General features: G+C 32.8%; 1 protein-coding gene and 1 long non-coding RNA gene across 9 annotated transcripts in view; one reads left to right on the top strand and one right to left on the bottom strand.

Annotated features, from left to right (window-relative positions):
* The window catches only part of LOC145286055 (far upstream element-binding protein 1-like), a 141,514-nt gene extending 132,844 nt beyond the window's left edge, over window positions 1-8,670 (bottom strand). For 4 of the 8 annotated variants that reach the window (XM_080134715.1, XM_080134716.1, XM_080134719.1 and 1 more), the window contains exon 1: window positions 8,509-8,647. The gene's annotated coding sequence lies outside the window, so the exon portion shown is untranslated. Of the gene's footprint in view, window positions 1-8,508 lie in introns of all 8 variants that reach the window. The other 4 variants (XM_080134717.1, XM_080134722.1, XM_080134718.1 and 1 more) reach the window with 4 other exon arrangements.
* On the top strand, window positions 42-18,564 carry LOC145286060 (uncharacterized). The gene is made up of 3 exons (XR_013869094.1): window positions 42-171; window positions 16,927-16,966; window positions 18,445-18,564. It is a non-coding gene; the product is annotated as an uncharacterized LOC145286060 (long non-coding RNA).
* The last annotated feature ends 863 nt before the right edge of the window (window positions 18,565-19,427 follow it).

The raw sequence follows: 19,427 nt of genomic DNA, 5'->3' as shown, positions 1-19,427 counted from the left end.
TTTGGAACAAATACTTTTGCACAACCTTCCAGCATAAAACAGGATCATGCATGGAAATTTAGAACTGATTCAAATGAAATTATTGTAGAAAAACTCAAGAGCAGACACTGGTAGGCAACAAATTTTTCAGAAGAGAATTGGGAGAGAAAAAGAATACATGTTTATGATTTGGTAAGTAATGTTCAAACTTATAAAATCATTGCATTGCAAGCAACAATTAATAGCAAAACCCAAAGTACAAACAGTAAAATAAATAGATAAATAAAGAAACTTATATGTAACAAGTCTCTTTTAAAAATTTGTATCTGAAAAGAAAAATGACGGAAGAAAACTATAAAAAAATTTTGTGAATGGTCCATTTCCGGTGATAACTAAAAAACACATGTAGCTGGAAACCTCTTTCAGAGTTGTTGCAATAAATGTTTACCTTAGTTCCAAATCAAACCATTCATCATTTTTTTTTTAGAATGTAATAAATAGACTTCAGCATTTCAGATTGAGACATTGTACTCCAAATCATCTGGTTTAATAGATGTTCTTTTATGGTTGGAAATGTCTACAATCATCAAATATTTTGCATGGAAGAGTTCTGATATTTCTTTTTAAATGTTACAAATTGTTGCCAGCTATAATCATCTGAAAACAAGACATTGGCCGAATGTTCAAGTATGCAGGTTTCATGCTGCTTAGAAAATGTCAAGATTTCATGAAACTTAATACAATGTGATTTGCAAGTTGGTTCAAATGGTTGAAAATCAAACAGCAAGCTTATGTGAAATTGGATATATTGCTTTTATTTCATCTATTACATACATATTTTAAAGTCTTTTGATATTATATATAACAAGCTGTACCTACCTGACATTATCCATTTTGTTTTTGTTTTGCTTTTTTCATCTCCCGACAAAAGGAGGGTGGACCTGTAAATTTATCCTTGTTCATTTGTCTGTCCACACTTTTCTCAATAACTACGCCTTGGAATTTTTAAAAATTTTGCACAAACAATAAACAATGAGTAAAAAAAAAGTAACAGAATGGATTTTCGGGTTAAAATAGTCAAAATTGACACTTTTGTGCTTATTAAAAAAATTGATGCTTTGGATTTTTATAAAACTTCTGAAAAGTTGTAACTAACTGATTTCTATGTATTTTTGTTTGTCTTTACTTTGTGATAACTCTCGGGTGTGCCCTAGGGGCTCTTTTAGGGCTAATAAAAACACTCCATTTTTGGGACTATTTTACCATATTTGCCTAAAATTTTCTGTGTACGTCTATTTCGTAGTTATGCATGGTGTTAAACTCAAATTTAAATATGTTAAGGCCTAAAATTGCACCATTTGTTTATTTTCACCAGGATTTGACATACCCTGAGGATTTTTGGGGCTAAATGGCGGCGGGTGGGGGGGGGGGAGCCATGCTGAACTTAGTATTAGTAATTTTTTTTTATGCCTCATTCACTGTGCACTCACGGGGAACCATGCATGCTGTACTTGTTCTTTTTAAAATCATATGAATAGTTTGGATTTTTTAGCTTCTCATCTATAAATTTAGCAATAAGGAGTCATAGGTACTAAATCAGCAGACTAGTTGATAGAGAGACAGAGACAACAGTGAAAAAGAAGTGTCTATATACGTGTGTATATTAATTCTCTTTGCACTATTGTTTTTTATCAAAATTGCATACCTTTTTAATATGTTGAAATGGAGAGGAAACGAAAGGTGAAGAAATCACAAATTTACTGTGACCATTTGTTCTACTTGGTGTTGTTCAGGATCAAAAATTGTAAGACTACAGTGTTACTTTTGGTAACATCATATATATATATATATATATATAAAAGTAAAATAAAAATTATTTTTCTTTTATTAATATTATTGGAATTTTCCCCTTTTCTTTTCTTTGTACATATTTGTGAATTATTCCATGGATTTCGGCCTTTTGGATTATTTTGAACCATCTTCCAATTACGTGATTTCCTTGGATTTTACTTGAGCAAATGGAAACTCAGTTAACTTTCTTGGGGTTATATTTTTGGATTTTACCGTCATTGGATTATTTACCTTTCACCAGACTATCCATTCACGTGTAATCACCTTTTTCTTCACCATATTCCCTCTGCTTCACTTTTTGTTATCAAGTAAGATCTTTGACTTACTTGTAGTTTCATCAAATACTTTTTTATGCAAAATCCGATCCCGCATTTTGCTAATTCCTACTCTCTAATGAGAAGGAAAGTATTTCTTCGAAACTCGACGGATTAAGGACTATCCACTTATCAAGTGTTTCCTTTTCAGATTAAATATGTTTTTAACTCTTTTTCAAAGTGTTTTTAACATGTTTTATTAACTGTGTGCTCTTATATATATATATATATATATATATATATATATATATATATATATATATGATGTGCTTTCAATAAGTTTCCAGACTTTTTTGTACAGGCATTTAAAATTGTCATAGACTTTTGAAAATTCAGTCTGTTATTGCTATACATCTTATGAGGTCACTGACAAATTTTTATGATTTCAGGTTTAAATGAACAGCTACAGCAGGAATTGGAATACACCCTACTAAAACCTGATTGTCTCAGCTGGTGAATTTCAAAAATGCAATCTGGATGTGAGGACATATTAGAAGAACGATATACAATAAAATTCTGTTTTAAACTTGGAAAAAATGCCACAAAAATGTATGGAATGTTTCAGACTACTTTTGGACCATCTTGTATGAATTGAGCAGCAGTTTTTAAGTCGCATAAAAGATTTAAGGAAGGCAGGGATTCTTTGAGGGATGATGAGAGGTGTGGGAGGAGTAAGGAAGTCAGATTACTAGAGTTGATTGGCCAAATAAAGAATTTCATTGATAAGGACCATCGTATGTCTATAGAGACAATAAATGCACAGTTTGATGTTAGTGTGGGAACTGTACACACAATTATTTGCGAAGAATTGAAGATGGAGAAAATTTGCGTGAAGTTTGTCCCAAGGGTCTCAGAGAAGATCAGAAAGAAAGATGTTGTCATGATCAATTCAGATCCTGCAGTTTTTGATGCTCTGGTGACCAGTGATGAAAGCTGGATCTACTATTGACTCTCCCAGACCCAAGAAGGCCAGATAGAGCAAATCCACCCAGAAACTTATGATTCCTTTTTTGACAGCATGGCCATAATCTACACGCACTGAGTTTCCACTGGACAGTCAACAAGGAATACTATGTCAAGGTTTTAAAGGAGTTCAGGAAGAGATTCTGTCAGAAGAGGCCAGTCCTCTTCAAATTGGGTCAGTGGCATTTCTACCAGGACAATGCACCAGCCCACAACTCCATCCTTGTCACAGATTATTTGACCAAGATGGGTATCAAGACAGTTCCTCACACTCTGTGTAGTCCAGACCTCCTTGTCATTTTAGGTTATTCCCTAAGCTCAAAGAAAACCTTAGAAGCTGACATTATGAGACAATTGAGGAGATGAACGAAGCTGTGACAAGGGTTATTGACACACTTACACAAAAGGACTTCCATGGAGCCTTCCAGAAGTTGTTGGAATGGTACAACAAATGCATTGCAGCCGGAGGAGATTACTTCAAAGAGGACTAAAGTTTCATGTGTGTACTTTCAATAAAAGTGCCCATACAAAAAAAAAAGTCTGGAAACTTAGTTAAGGCACCTCATATATATATTTATATATATATAAGTTAAATTTTCTTCTTTATCAGCATTATATATCTTCTTAATATTTGACATGAATGAGGGAGGGGAGGGGAGCAGAAGAAAATTAGGAATTTATTAGGACCATACATTGTCCAGAATCAAATATTGTAAGATTACATTATTACTTTTAGTAATTGTCATTAATTATCTTTGAACTATTGGCTTTATTAAAATTACATATGTTCTTTTTTTAAATTGGCAGGGGGAAGAAATTAGGAATTTACCAGGACCATTTGTTCTCCTCCACACTGTCCAGTTTAACAAAATTGTAAAGATTAATTTTCAAGAGAAAGATGAAGAGATGACTAAAGATGAAAATAAACTTTTAATATAAAGATGTTACATACTATTTAACATCTATTTATTTTCTTTTGGCTCCAAACAATGCCAGCAATGGGACAGGGATGGAGCTTAGTTGACAGCGCAGGACTTATTATATTGGAGACTCAAATAGAAACAACTGATACAAAAAACAAACAAAACTGACATTTAACACTTTTTCTTTATTATCATCATTAAGATTGTAACAAATCATGTAATGGCTCACAGCTGGCTTTGACACCTTCCCCCAAGAACATTATTTGCAACATAGAAAATATCCATAATGCAAATTCCCTGTCATTTTGTTTGTAAAAGAACAATTTAAACTAGTGTTGAGACGGTTAATCAAAATGTGGAATCATAAAAATCTGAACTTTTTGACGTCTTGGAATCGGTATTTAATCATAATTTCCAATTCCCAAAACGATTCTTTTAAAAATTAATTTTAAACTTGATTTCTCATTGGTTGATACTAATGATAAAAATGATAAATATTTATTGTTTTTGAAGAACCAGTAAAATTAAAATCTATACATCATAACAACATCAAAAATATGATGTAAATTCGTTTAACTTGTGTAATAAAAAAATTAAATGTAACCGAGGGCAAAAAAATAAAGTATACGAGGGTCATTCCAAAAGTAAAGCCAACAATTTTTTTTAACTAAAAACTAAAACTTGAAGAGCTATGAAGATGGGAGTGGTATGATTAAAATGACTGTCCTTTTGCACTCCAGAATTTATTTTTCTACATATTCACCACCATTTTCAATACACTTCCCCTCCCCCCCGTCTCATTTTGATGCGTTGTTGCAAAAATTCAGAGCGTGCTTTGTCATGTACATCAGGCAACAACGCCACTCTGAATCTGACAAACCCATCTGCTGTGTTAACATTAATTGTATCGGCTTTATAAATGTTCAACAGGCACCAGTAAATGTTGATCGGTTCAATTTCTTCTGCACAAAGGAATTTAATGACACATCTCTGCTTCTGATGCATGTCCATGACAGGGGTTGCTTTCTTAGAGTCTCACACCATCAATATCTGCAACAAAGAGATGAATGGCCTGAAGTTCAGTCATCATAACAATGTAATTTGCAATCTCCTCTAATCTATTTGGACGGAATAAAAAATAGGAGGCATTACTTTTGAAATGTCCTTCATAATATATATAAAATTATTTATATAAAAACTATATGTTATATATTTCATAGACATTCCATAGTGTCATTGTAATAAATCTGCCTTTTAAAAGGTTTTTAAAAACGCGAACAAATCATCAGTGATTCATGAAATGAAAAACAAATCAAAGAATGGCATTCAAAATAAAATTGCTGGTAATTTCATTTTGAATGGCATTATTTGATTTGTTTTTCATTTTGTGACTTACTGATAATTTGTTTGGATTTTTAAAAACCCGTATGTCTGAAGGTCAAATCTTTTGAACTTTGACCCCTTGGCAGCTCAAATTTTTTACCCAAACCGATAAAAAAGCTTACCCTATCTCTGAATGTCCTTTATGTAAAATTTCAAATGTTTAGACCAGAAATTAGCTGAGTAATTTGGTAAAGACTGCAGAGGTCAAAAGCTTAATCCATATCCAAGTAACCTACATTTAAAATTTCAAGTGTTTAGACCCAAAATTGGTGGAGGAGTTTGGTAGAGTTTTCAAAGGTGAAATCATTGAACTTTGACCCCTTGACAGCCAAATTTCTGGACAAATCTCAATACTCCTTATGTCAAATCTCGAGTCTCTAGACTGAAAATTGACAGAGTTATTTGATAGGGAAATGAACACAGACACACACACATATTTTCACTTTTATAGATACATAGATTATTATTATAAACTAGCAGAACCTGTGAAAATTCCACAGTGAACTCTTTCATATGTAATATATTGATATTGGCATTCTGTGGATGTTCAGCATAAATGGCTCTTGTTAAAATTGCAAAAGTATTTATCTAAGCTAGCAGGGATGCCTGGTGTAGCCCGGTCGTATAAATCCAGCTCCCCAAAAAAGGGCATTTTGAATTGAAACAAAACTTTTAATGGCTTCAGTCTAGGAGGACTTTTTCATTCACTGACAAAGATAACATGAAGTGTATTCTTAGAACAGATACTACATTTTGCTCATATGCATGAGATAGTGAAACTATTTGATAAGAATATCATTTTCATGGAAAGGCATTTTTAAGTATATATAATACGAGGGTCATTCCAAAAGTGATGCATTCTATTTTTTAACTAAAAAAAGTCGAAGAGCTACGAAGACTAATGTGGGACCATTAAAACGAGTGACCTTTTGTGCCCCAGAATTTTTTTTTTTTTAAATAGTCACCACCATTCTCAATACACTTTTGCCAGTGATGAGTTTAAGGTTGTGCATGGGTATCTGAAACGTGCTTTGTCACTTACATCTCTGTCAGGAATCTAAAATTGAAGAACCCATTTCTTAATTGTGTTGACATCAACAGCATCGGCTTCATAAATGTTCAACAGGTGTCAGTGAATGTTGTTCAGTTGATTTTTTTTTTTTTTTTACATGCAGAAATTCAGTGGCCCATCGCTGCTTCTGATGCACATCCATGACAGGGGTTGCTTTCTTAGAGTTTCACACTGTCAACAGAGCGATGAAACTTCCAGGTCATGAACGCATAAGTTCAGTCATCATAACAATACAATATGTAATCCTCTCGCATTCATTTGGGCAAAATAGAAAATAGAATTCTTGTTTAGTTTTCTCTCACTGCAAGAACAGGTTCGGGTTGGAAAGTGGGATTAAGAAATCCGCGCCCCCAAGGAGGGGCACGCTGACCTACAAAAAGTGCCTGGGCAGTTCTGTGGGCATTCCCTGGTGAGGGCGCATCAGGCGATTAGCAGTGAACTAAACTTTTCTCAAAGAATTAAACTCTCACTGCAAAATCAACAAGGACCAGATCATTACAGGAATGGTCTAATGGTTGATTTTGGGGGTCCAGGATAAAAATCCCTAGCTGAGAGGTGATAGGATGCATTACTTTTGGCAAGTCCCTCGTATCATCTGCAAACACCTCACAAACAATTTTACATATTCCTAATTTGTATATTTTTTTAAGCAGTTTCTAATAAATTAATATTCTGTAATATACATTTGTAATTTAATATTGTCATATTTTCTTACACATATACAATACTTTTATCAATAGTTAAAGATCTGAGTTAGGTGGCTTGCAGTGAATAGATTTTTTTCGTTGCAGAAATATAAACAATTTTAACTTACAAAAATTATGCATAAAACCATGAAAAGTGTGGGGAGAAATGGTCATCCTTGGTCATAAAAAAAAAAAGTCTGTCCTACCCTTAACTATAATCATCTTAATCATCACAAGATCACATTTACTTTAGAGGGCATTCTACTTAAGGTACCCCTAGGATGAAATGTTTTTATGGCTAAGCATTTTTAAATGAATGAAAAACTGATTTAATCTGTTATTTTATAATTTTTTAATGGGGGGGGGGGTAATATGGTATTTCTCCTGCTGAACATCTTCCTTCTCTTTGGGGGGGGGGTAAAGATACTGTAAAATCTTTTCAGTTGCTATACGATACATTTCTCCTTACTCTCTCTTTTAGGGGGGGGGGCTTCCCAGGTATTACCTCCACTATTTTCGAGAAGGTATTGTATATTCTGTTATCATGATATCATTCTATTAGACATTACCTCCTCCTTTGGGTATGTTTGTTCCTCGCAGAATTATCTTCTCCTTTTAGGGAAAGGGGAGTAGTGTAGTACCGGACATTAACTCCTCCATTTTTGCGGGTGCGCAATGTTCGTTACTCATGATTTCATATTCGATATTTATTTCAGCACACCCGAAAACTTATTAAAAGTCGTCATGTTAAAAAGGAAAATGTTAAGGTAGAAACCAAGTAAAAATTTACCGAAAAGGCATTCTTAACATGGGAAAGGGGCATTCCTTTGTCTAATCCATGCTTCCACCTAACAATTTATCGTAAATATCAATTAAAAATGAAGGGGTAACCGGAAATGAAGTGGAAGCAGTAATCGTAAAGATAACCTCTTTTATTAATTGTCTTTAACAAGCGCTTTTTGCTCGACAAAAATAATCCATTGTTGATTTTGAAATTCAAGTGATACATTAACAAAAAAAAAAAAAAAAAAAAAAAAAAAAAAAAACTTTTATAAAGCCTAGACATTTTGTTCGTATTGATCTTGAAGAAAGCCTGTCTAAGTTTCAGTTAAAACCCTTTGGAATAAAAGGTTGACCTTTTTCCGTTCTATTTACGTATTCTTTATTTTATTTGAAATCGTCAAACCAAAATAATAAAATAAAATCGATAATACAATCAGCCAGGTAAGTTTGAAAATATTTTTTTAACAGGCCCGAATCCGACAACAAAAACGGTATTATTACACAACAGTAAATAAAAACGATTGTTAAAGGAAGGGAGAAAAAAAGGGAAAAACCTTTAGTGGGCCAATTCTTTTTAGGCTGAAAGATTAGAGTTCATTAGGTTTCTTAAACAAGGGATGTCTGGGTCGTCAGCTGCAAACGAACCACGTGTCCTGCTTTCACGCTATAGAACGGCCATTTAAATTGAAAGCGTCAACCACAACCACTAAAAAGACGTTAAAAGAAGAGGAGAAAAAGAGGACTACTGCATTACTGCAATAATGACTCATACAGATAAAGTTTGCGTTTTTATTTTTTTACCACGCCTCATTCTGCCCAAACCTTTGAATGTGCCATTTTTTGTGTTCATTTATTACTCTATAAATGTTATTGTTAACGACTCCACTAAAACGTGCATTTAAAAACTTACTAAGAATTATACCCCACCCCAGGAAAAATTGTAATTCAACTTATTTTTTATTTTATTTTATTATTTTTTTTTTTTTTGGAAATATGTGTGGAACAACACCCTGAAAAACTTGACGGAAAGAAATAAAAAAAAAAATAAATAAATAAGAAGCAATTACTTTAGAATTTAGAGTGGGGATCAGTTTCGCATTTAACGTAAAATGATTCCTCATTATCTGGCCATTATAGAGCAGTTAATTTTTTTTAAATTTATTTTTTGTTGCTATAAGAGATACCTTTTCGTAGCGCTTTTGTGTGGTTTTACGCCTTTGCCAATTATGTAACGTTGCTGTTACATATAAATAAGAGGAAATAAATAAAAATCCGGGCCGGCATTTTTTTCTTTTATAACGAAACTTTTCATTACACGTTACTCTCCCTACTCGACATCACTTAAAAAATCTCTCGCTGCCACATGTCCATCTAGTCTGATTGTGTTTCTCTTTCCTTCAACTGCATGTTGGCCACAGTCGACCTATTCATGTCCTCGACTTTACGTCCATTTTCTTCGACTCGCACTTTACTTCTGCCCCAAGCGCGTGGGGCATTTTTGCTCCATTTTTTTCCTTTTTCCTTTCGCGTACACTTGCTAATTTGCATATGCGTGTTTTCAACTACTGCTGCTGCTGTAGGTGTACCAGAATTTTTGTAGGAATTTTTGACACCCTTAACACGAAACTGCGAATAAAATATAAAAAAAAAACTCGTAATTTCTCTTTTAAAAGTGGGTTGTTTATTTTCTTTATTTTTCTTCCAAAATAAACTATTAAAGTTGTTTTCTTCCAAAATAAACTATTAAAGTTGTTTTAAAAGTAATAGAAATATTTTTATTTTTATTTTTAAAAAAAGTAATGAAATTAATTGAATTTTACGAGCTCAGTATTTTTCAATTTTAAACTTTAAAAATCTATCAAAATTTTTCTATTGATTCAATTTTTACGATATTTTCAGGGTCATTGTGAAATTTTATGCTCTTTCCAATAAACTGAATATAATATTTTAGACAAACGTTTTTTTTTAATTTACGCCCCCCCCCATTTTCAAGTATCTATTAAAAAGTAAATAATTAATTTACTCACCAAAGTTGTATATATCACAAATTGAAGAGAAAAGGTCAATAAATAATATATTCAAATTTAAAACAAAAAAGTAGTGTTTTTTCGAAATTTACCTGTAAAATCCGATATTTAAAACTTTTTTTAAAACCACGTTGTTTGTTTTTTCTTTTGTTTGTTTGTTTTTTTTTTTTTTTATGAAACCTTGGTCCTTGCTCCTTTAATTGAAAAAAAAAAAAAAAAAAATTAGGGCTTGAATGACATTTTTCGAGGAGTTATAAGCTTGGAAAAACGGGGTGGAATTATTCAATATTTTTCACGAAATTTCTGACACACCTGCTGCTTTAGGCGTATCAGAATTTTGGGGGAATTTTTGACACCCCTAACCCGAAACTGCGAATAAAATATAAAAAAAAAAAACTCGTAATTTCGCTGTTTAAAGTGGGTTGTTTATTTTCTTTATGGAATATACTTCCAAAATAAACTATTAAAGTTGTTTAAAAAATAGAAATATTATTTTTTATTTTTTAAAAAACAGTATTTACAAAATGTTTAAAAAATACCGGCGCGCCTTCATGCTGACATTTTTTTTTTTATTTTACTTAATGAAATCAATTGAATTTTACGAATTAAATAATTTTCAATTTTTAAACTTTAAAAATCTATCAAAATTTTTCTATTGGTTAAATTTTTACGATATTTTCAGGGTCAATGTGAAATTTTATGCTCTTTCCAATAAACCAAATTTAATATTTTAGACAAACGTTTTTTGTTAAATTCACCCCCCCCCACCATTTTGAAATGTCTATTAAAATTTATATAATTAATTTACTCACCAAAGTTTAATATATCACAAATTGAAGATTAAAGATCAATAAATAAAATATTCTAATTTAAAACAAAAAAAAAAAGAAGTGTTTTTTGGAAATTTACCTGTAAAGTCCAAAGTGTAAGACCTTTTCTTTTTAAACCACGTTGGTTTTTTTTTTTTTTAATGAAAGCTCATGTTATGCTTATATCGTCATAATAAATACTGGACGGTGACGACAATTTTTTCTATGACATTCAATGTTTTCTTTTTTTAGATATAAAAAAAAATTCACTCGATAAAGTAGAAAGAAAATATAATAATCAAAAACTCGTGTATTTCATTAAGAGAATTAAAAAAAAAAAATTTATTCATTGGATTATTTGTATAACGGCAAAAAATTATAAGTGAATGTGTGCTTTTTTTAACTACTAATTTTGGTTAACAGCACGCAATAAAAAAGACATTAATTATGTCCCTTTGATGAATCCGTATTTTATCTTTTTGAAATAACGAGCAGCAACGATTTTACCGAATGGTGCAAAACGGGTTACGAAAATGCGATTTTCTGCTACTCTTGCTTTAAAAAATCCTTTTATTTAAAAAATTCATGGAATATAAAATATAAATAGGGACAATTCTTAAAAATAAACAATTGAAGCACCCATTGCTTGTTTTTTTTTTTTTACAGGTAAGTGATTTTTTGGCATTGATATATATTCAATAGATTTTGGTATCAGTTAAAAAATTGTTGAATTTCGTGAAATCTTTTGTTTAGAAAACCGAGGGGAAAAAAAATATGGTATTTTTTTCGATTAAACGTTTCATTATTTTTAAATTTGGTCTTTCCTCATTTTATTGAAAAAAAAAATTACGGTTTGAAATTACATTTTCATATAAGCTTCGAAACAGAGACAGTCTAATATAATCAGATGTTTATTCAAGTTTTCAATGGCAGCTTCTGATACTCCTACTGCTAATCTCTTCGCAAGCCAGCCATCCTTTGCTGCCGCTGATATTTTCCTACACTCTTTTCTTGCACTGTTAGATTTAGTCTACCTCCCTTCCAAGCTTAGAAGGTAAGGTAGGGATTGAAAAGCCAGCACTCAAGAGGCAGAGCCCTCTAGTCTACATGAACAGCCTCGTCGGTATTTCACAGTTGGAGCGATTGTCAATAAACTAATCTCTTCTCAAAGAAGGTGAACTTCCTAGAATTCCACAAAACCACAACCTCAATAGGTAAAATACTGAAAGAACAGTACATTCTCACATAATTGGTGGCATTTATAAAACATCTTTTTTTTTTAATTTTCGATTTTTGAGCAATTATCGAGAGTACACATGACTGTAAAGAAACCACTATTTTTTTTTTCTAACTAAACAGAATTGTCACTACTTTTGTTTAGAACTTTTTCGAGTCTTATCTTGCCTTTACTAACATTTCTTTTATTTTTATTTTATTTTTTGCTTTTTTGATTCTTGTCAAAAATACCCCCCCCGCCACCCATTTTTTCGCTTACTTAGTCAAATAGTCATTTGTTTTCTGATTTTTGTTGTAATAAATAATATATCAGAAAATTTTTTTTGTTTTAATTTTTATTATGAAAATAAAATCAGTGTTTTTCAGTGGGCTTATAATTAGATTTGAAATATATTAACAATTAATTAAAAATTGTCTATTTAATTTACTTATATTGTAGTGGGGGTCAGAAGTTTAAGTAAAATTAAATTTCCTTATCCCAAACAAAATAATAAAAAAAGGAATAAAACAAAACGACACCTCCTTCTGATTTAAATGCACCACATTTATTTTTCAACAAAAACAATAACGTGGTTACACAAAGGTCCAGCTGGTGAAAGTTCTTTCGAAGACATTGTAATTAAAAATGTTAGGTGAAAGTCCTGCGTGGAATTAATGACTTTTGAAGGTTAAAGTCCTGTGTGAAAGTAATAAAATGAATTTAAAGTTTGTTTATCTGGCGAAGTTCGCCTTACTCAAAGAATCCATGAGGAAAGTAATTTGAGAAGAGAGTGATTAGTTGTTGTTACTTTAGAAGATGAACAGGATGAATGCGTGTGTGCACAAGTCATTTATTTAGTGTCCGCGTAGCGTATATGTGTGGTGTTTGCGGTAACAGCGGTTATGATGTTGAGAACAAGAGAAGCATATTCTCATTGTCTCGAAGTGAGCCGAGAGGGAGAAAAGATGAAATGTTCAGGAAAGGAGATTTTTGGCGTAAAGTTAATGTTTGTAACTTCTCAGGAAAGAAAAGCCAAGCGCTAATAAGAAACATAATGAAATAAGAAATGTAAATGTTAATTCTCGCTGTTGGTGCTTCCATGTGGAGAATTTATGTGCGTGGCACGCGTTTAATGTCCATACGGACGGAGTTGATGATGATGATTTTACTGCATACGGCCTTGTGGTCAACTGATTCGTTTGGGCGCAAAATGCCCTTTTTATAGAGTCCAAACCAGCTCCAGAACGCGATAGCTTCTGCTGATATTTTGGCTTTTGGAAATTCGTTAAAAGGATAATCTTTTTAATTTTCTCATTGGTTGGTTGTGTCATGTGATGGTGCTTTCAACTATGCTATTTTTACTTTTGTTGTTTGAGAAAAAAAGCATATTTGAAATTCTGCCGTTGCTGACAGAATATATTTCTTTGCAAAATGCGCGGGGAAAATTGAAATGAAATGAACAAAGGTTCGTTTATTTGAGCGCGAGTGTGTGTGTGCATGCGTGAGTGACTACACAATATATATATATACATATATACATATATATATATATATATATATATATATATATATATATATTCTTGTTCTAAATGTTTTTATCCAAAAATGCAAGGATAAACACCTTTTCATCGGAGTGAAACACACTTGTAGCTATTGGCTGGTTTTATTGTCAGAATAATTATTAATAGGATATATATTATTTTATTTAGTTTAGCCGTATATTGGTACACTCTAACTATCTATATCTCCCTAGACCATATGAAAATGTTGTTGGCAATGGGGGAATACACCCCTCTCTAAAATAGAATCGCTAGATAAACCCGATCATTTGTTGATGTATATATATCTTTAAAGGTAGGTGCACGCTCTCTGTATTTGTATGTTATATGTATCAGTGTGCGCACTTTTATCTCTTTCTAGACATAACACTTATGTAGTTGTATATTTGCTGTATGTATACGATGGTATGCTAAAAGGAGTATGAATTGCATGCTTGCACTTGTTGTTCGGCCGTGCTTTTGAGCGCAGTTGTACATTCGAGTATGCGCAGATACATAATCGTCCGGCTGTATAAATAGTTCCCTTCTCTAATATGCGTGTTTGCGTTATGATATGTATATATGTAATTGAGTGCACATATGCATTAGTATAACGATGCATATGTATATAAGTCTATATTTATGTAAGCATGGTATGAATCAGTGTTTGTACATAAGTGCATACTATCTATATGTATATGTGTATGTCTATATATGTATATGTACATATGTATGTTTGTCTGTGGGTATATATGTGCTTATATTTGCACTTGTGTTTAGGATTGACAGGTGGATATACAAGTAATCTTTATATAAATAGTTAAAATTAACCACGCCTGGGTGACCACATACCCAGCCCCACATTTAAATCAACTCTCCCCTTTATAAAAATATAAAAAATATATAATTAACCACAGTATATAAAGCACTCACTCAAACATCAATTCCAACTCAACGAACAACAAAACAAACACATCCATAGATCGCCTCCAAACAGAAATATATATATTTTAAATAAAATTTAAACAAACATAATTAAACTAGATCAAATTATGACAACAAACGTATTTAACTGACTTAGCTCAACTAACCAAGTCACCTTTAAAATATACACTCAAAATTAAAAGAATCCAACCTTAAACTCACTTAATTAAGTAACCCTCCAAACATTCCATATTTTCACACCATGACTCGTCTCTATCTCCACCTCATCAGCTCACCCATCCCCACAGCAAAAACAGCACACCTACCTCCTATGCACACTCCCTCATTGAAAATCACAAGAATATCCATTTCCTACTTGAACTTAAAATCAAGAGGTCAACCCTTTTAAAGAATATTAAAACACAATTCCTCCTCCCCCTGTCAAAAAAATTCCATTAAGAACCTGTATGGCCCCCAATTTTAACCCTCGCCCCTCTCTCTTTACCCTCTCTACTTCACCCCTCTCTCCTCTTTCCCTCATCTAAAAGGCTTCTCTCATCCACAATAAACAAGAAAACAAACTATCTTTCTAAGAGACTCATACCTCAAGCAAGCCGTTCCAACATACAGTTCCGAATATCATCTCCAGGATTCTTTTACTATCTTTGGTATTTTGATAACTACACTATTGATTCTGAGGTCCATTGCACACTTAACTCAATGCTCAAATTCTATTACTCATGGGGATAATTACAATGGAATGGTATATCCACCCAATTTCGGATATACTTTGTTAACACCGAGAAAGCATTTGGACTTCATCAACCAACACACAATCAACACAACAACAAATAAGGCTGCCCAGTATACTTTTCGAAATATCAATAAGGAGCAGTACGCTTTCGCTATATGGGAATATCACTTTCTCCCATGGGCCTATTTTCTGCCCACCTGGATCTATAACTCTGAACGACATTGGACTCCTTCCGATAATGGACTACCCAAGTTGTATCAACTTCTCTTTTCGTATAATTTTCTCCATATAATTATCCACAACCACTCAAAAAACTATTTTCAATAATTGTGCTGAAAAGCAAAATAGCGTCCATTCGCAGCTGAACATTTTGCTAACATTTCCTCTGATGATATGAGCCATTGTTGAAAATCCATGGATTAAGGAAATTAAAATAACCCCTTCTATATATTCCTTTTGTCAAGCAATAAATTCTTAAATCGAATATATGTCTATATATGTTGTTTTTTCAGAATTTAAAATTTAACCACGAAACTTATATATAGCTCTATTCTTAAATATTGAGCTTTTCCTTTTTTGCTAGGATCTCCTTGAAAGTATTACTTCAAGTAATATCATCAGGATTTTTCATCTTAATTCTATCAGTGTCTTATCTCGCATATATATATATATATATATATATATATATATATATATATATATATATATATATATATATAAACTTAATTAAATAAACTTTATAATAATTATCTGAAACAATTTGTTTTAATTAATTTGCTTGGAAAGTTTAAAGAGTTGCTGGTGGCGTTAAGGTGCTTGTTAGAAGATAGCCATTTTGTAGTAACATCTGTAATCATCTATCTTTGCTTGAAATGAAGTGTGATAGTGTATGGAAATGAAATCTAACCAGGTACGGTTAGGCATGTGTTGCATAGAGAAAAATATAAAAATGATACAATAGATGTGTAATGCAAGTCAGGCTTAGATCTGATGACTTCATAGGAATATTAAATCTAAACAGTATAGAGAGATGTGTGCAAAACAGGAAGCTTTGATGCTATGATCACATTCAAATAATAGATGAGAGTTCTTAGGTTAGCAGATGTAGAACAATTGAGGTAGTAGTCGGTCCACAAAGAAAGGCTAAGAAAAACATGAGAGGAAGTGACAAAGATGGACTTGCGAGAGAGATAAATAGAGATCTGATCAGAAATGGGTTAGTTTTGAAGTCAATTTCTAAAAGCCATTCAATGCATGCTAGTCTGTAAAACAAACGTTAAACTAAACATCATGATGATGATAATGATGGTGATTATGATGATTAGAGTTCTATTTAAAAAGACAAACATCTTTGTTACAATTTATATTAACTTTATTTAACAGTTTCATCAACACATTCAATTGATTTGATTGAAAAATGGCCATTTTCACCGATTTTGATAATAAAAATATAGAAGTGTGAAACATTCATTGATCATTATTCAATCCCAGGCAACGCCAGGTCTCCCTGCTAGTTGTAGATAAATAAAATATCATCCCTGTCCCTGTTTATCAAAATCTCTCTTGACTGTCCTTCTTTTATCTCCTTCAAATGTTCTACCACTCTCGTCACCTTGCTTGTTTAGTTAACGAAAAGCAAAAACAACCTTTATTTCTCTCTTTCCATGGATTTTATAATCTCTCCTCCTTTCCCTATCTTCACAGCTTCTCCATAAAAAAAGATGATTGTCACTTCTTCCACAATGTAAGTAAGGCCTCATTTCTTTTTCCCATTCATTTTGTTTTGCCATGTTTGCAGCTCAGCACCCCTTGTATCAAAATCGGATATTATGTTTTTGATAGTTTCAATATGTATGATACATAATATGATATATCATGTATATGAGATAGGCACAATTTCGTCTTTCTGCATGCACCTCCTTGTTTGACGTCCAATCAGGTGACATTAAGATTTATCACTATTAATCAAGTGCTTTTTGCTACTCAACAATCATTTAGAGTTTGCCACCAGATTAATAATCTTGGCAAATCAACCCCCAGTCTTGCTCTCAGACAGCTTCACAAACTGACCAGTAGCCTTTGTGTCCGGACTTACTGATGACATAACACATCACAACGATGATAATGACTAAGTGCCAGTAGTAACAGCCACAGCTATTTTTCCATCCACCAGCAATTTGCCAAAACAATAACAATGCCAGCTGTAATACTACATTGGCTCTGATCCTCCTACTAGCAACAGCAATTCTGCCCTCTAGGACTAGCCTTAGTAGTAGTTTCCAAACCTGCCATCAAGGAGATGACACTGACCGAGTGGTTAACAACACAAACTGACAACTTGAGTGTGCCAAGTTCGAATCCAGCTCGTTCCACAGAAACACTTTTACTTATGGTTGTTGACAACCTTCACATGGTATCTCTCGTAAGTATTTGATATCTTTCTGGAAAGAATTCTTAATAGAAAGATATCATGGAAACAAATGCTAACAAAATCATCATGAATGATCTTCTTCTTCAACTACTACTACTACTACTACTACTACTACTACTTTTCTAAAAACATGTTTTATTTCTACAAAATAAAACACTCTTATTATTACACCCTTTTTGGTTATCATCATACTCATAATGGTTTTATTATTCTTTTTTGTTTGCAAGAGTCAGCCATCATCTGTACTTCCTCTCCCACTAAAATTTAAGCCACATTTTTTTTTTCTTTTTGCTTGTTGTATTTTTCAGCTCCTTCTAAGTAATTCATAGGTATTAGTTCAATTTATTTTGTGCAGGTGGGTTATCTGTTGCCACTTGAGAATTTATGTATTGACAATTCTCTAGAACTTATTGACAATGATGGGGACAAAAACATGTCTTTCATTAATCTCAACACTAACCCTATGTAAAGGAGAGTGGTAAAAAATGTCTACAAATGATAGATACTTTAAGTGTGCTTCTTTATAATTACCTTGCCATAAAAAATTCTTATTTTTCAAATCGTCAAATTTTTTATATGCCTACTCCATTAGTAATAAACTTTTAGAATATTTGGTCATTTTGATAACAAACAAGTAGTTTTGTTTAAATTTTTTAAAGATATTACTTATTTTATTTCAATATTAGTTATTTTATTTAAATATTACTTATTTTATTTGCTTTTCATACCATCTCTTGCTCTCTTTTCAAAACGTCCCTGATGGGTTGGTCACACTCTGTGCCGGCAACCAGATGACTTTATCCATGACACCATCAATTCAGGGCCACTCCAGGATTGGAAGAAACAATGCAGTGACCAGCTGAAAACCTGGCTCCGCACGGTGAAGCAAGATGGCAATCTGATCCTGTGTTCTCGCCTCTACGGAGTGTACTGCTGGAAGAGCAAATGGCTGCAGTTTCAAACTGATGTTCCAGGGCAGTGTCTATACAAGATGCAGAGAATTCATTTGGAGGAGCTGGCTCAACCGATCCATGGTGAATGCTGATACAAAAAGAAGCTTAAAAGCAGGTTTGTTTAGTTAATTGTAGATGACAATGTTGTCATTTCAATGGCTATTGTCTACATTCCTATTTTCTTTCTATATAAGCCAATGCAAATTGATTGATCTATTATCCAGTGAAAACACTTTGTGTAGCATGTACTTCTGTTGACCTACTCACACAGTTTTTCTCCAATTGTAATTTATGGAAGAGATCAGAAGTGGCTGAGCATTGCTGAACAATTAGTACCAACATTTCATTTGATTTTGCTTCGATTAGGACATAGGGCATTTTCTGGGAAACCGACATTCAACAATATATGTCAACTTATTTGGCATTTTTTTTATACTACCCCCTTACATTAGAAACATTCGTTAGAAACAATCTCTAGATTATTTTTCACTCATCCATGATTAAGAAAAGGTCAGACTCCATCAACAGTTTTGCCATTTTGGTCAATCCTCGATCAATCCCCATTGCTTCCAGGATGGCACCTTCCAATTTCCTTCCTTACTTTATTTAGACTGGAATTTTTTCCCCCAGTTTCCTGTGTGTAGGTTCTACTTCCTACAGTCAATGTTGGTTGCTTCTCCAGCCACCCTTTTTGCCACAGTTAATCAGAGGCCCTGTTTACTCTCTGCACTCAACCCAATGACATCTTGTCTGATGGTTTTTCTAACCCTCTCTATTTCATGGGTGCTACTAACAATTAGGCCCTCTGTATTTCCGTGCCA

Source organism: Euprymna scolopes, chromosome 10, assembly GCF_053919585.1.
Source record: "Euprymna scolopes isolate OS-2025 chromosome 10, ASM5391958v1, whole genome shotgun sequence".
NCBI classification, from domain to species: domain Eukaryota; kingdom Metazoa; phylum Mollusca; class Cephalopoda; order Sepiida; family Sepiolidae; genus Euprymna; species Euprymna scolopes.
This window is presented reverse-complemented; position numbering and strand designations above follow the sequence as displayed.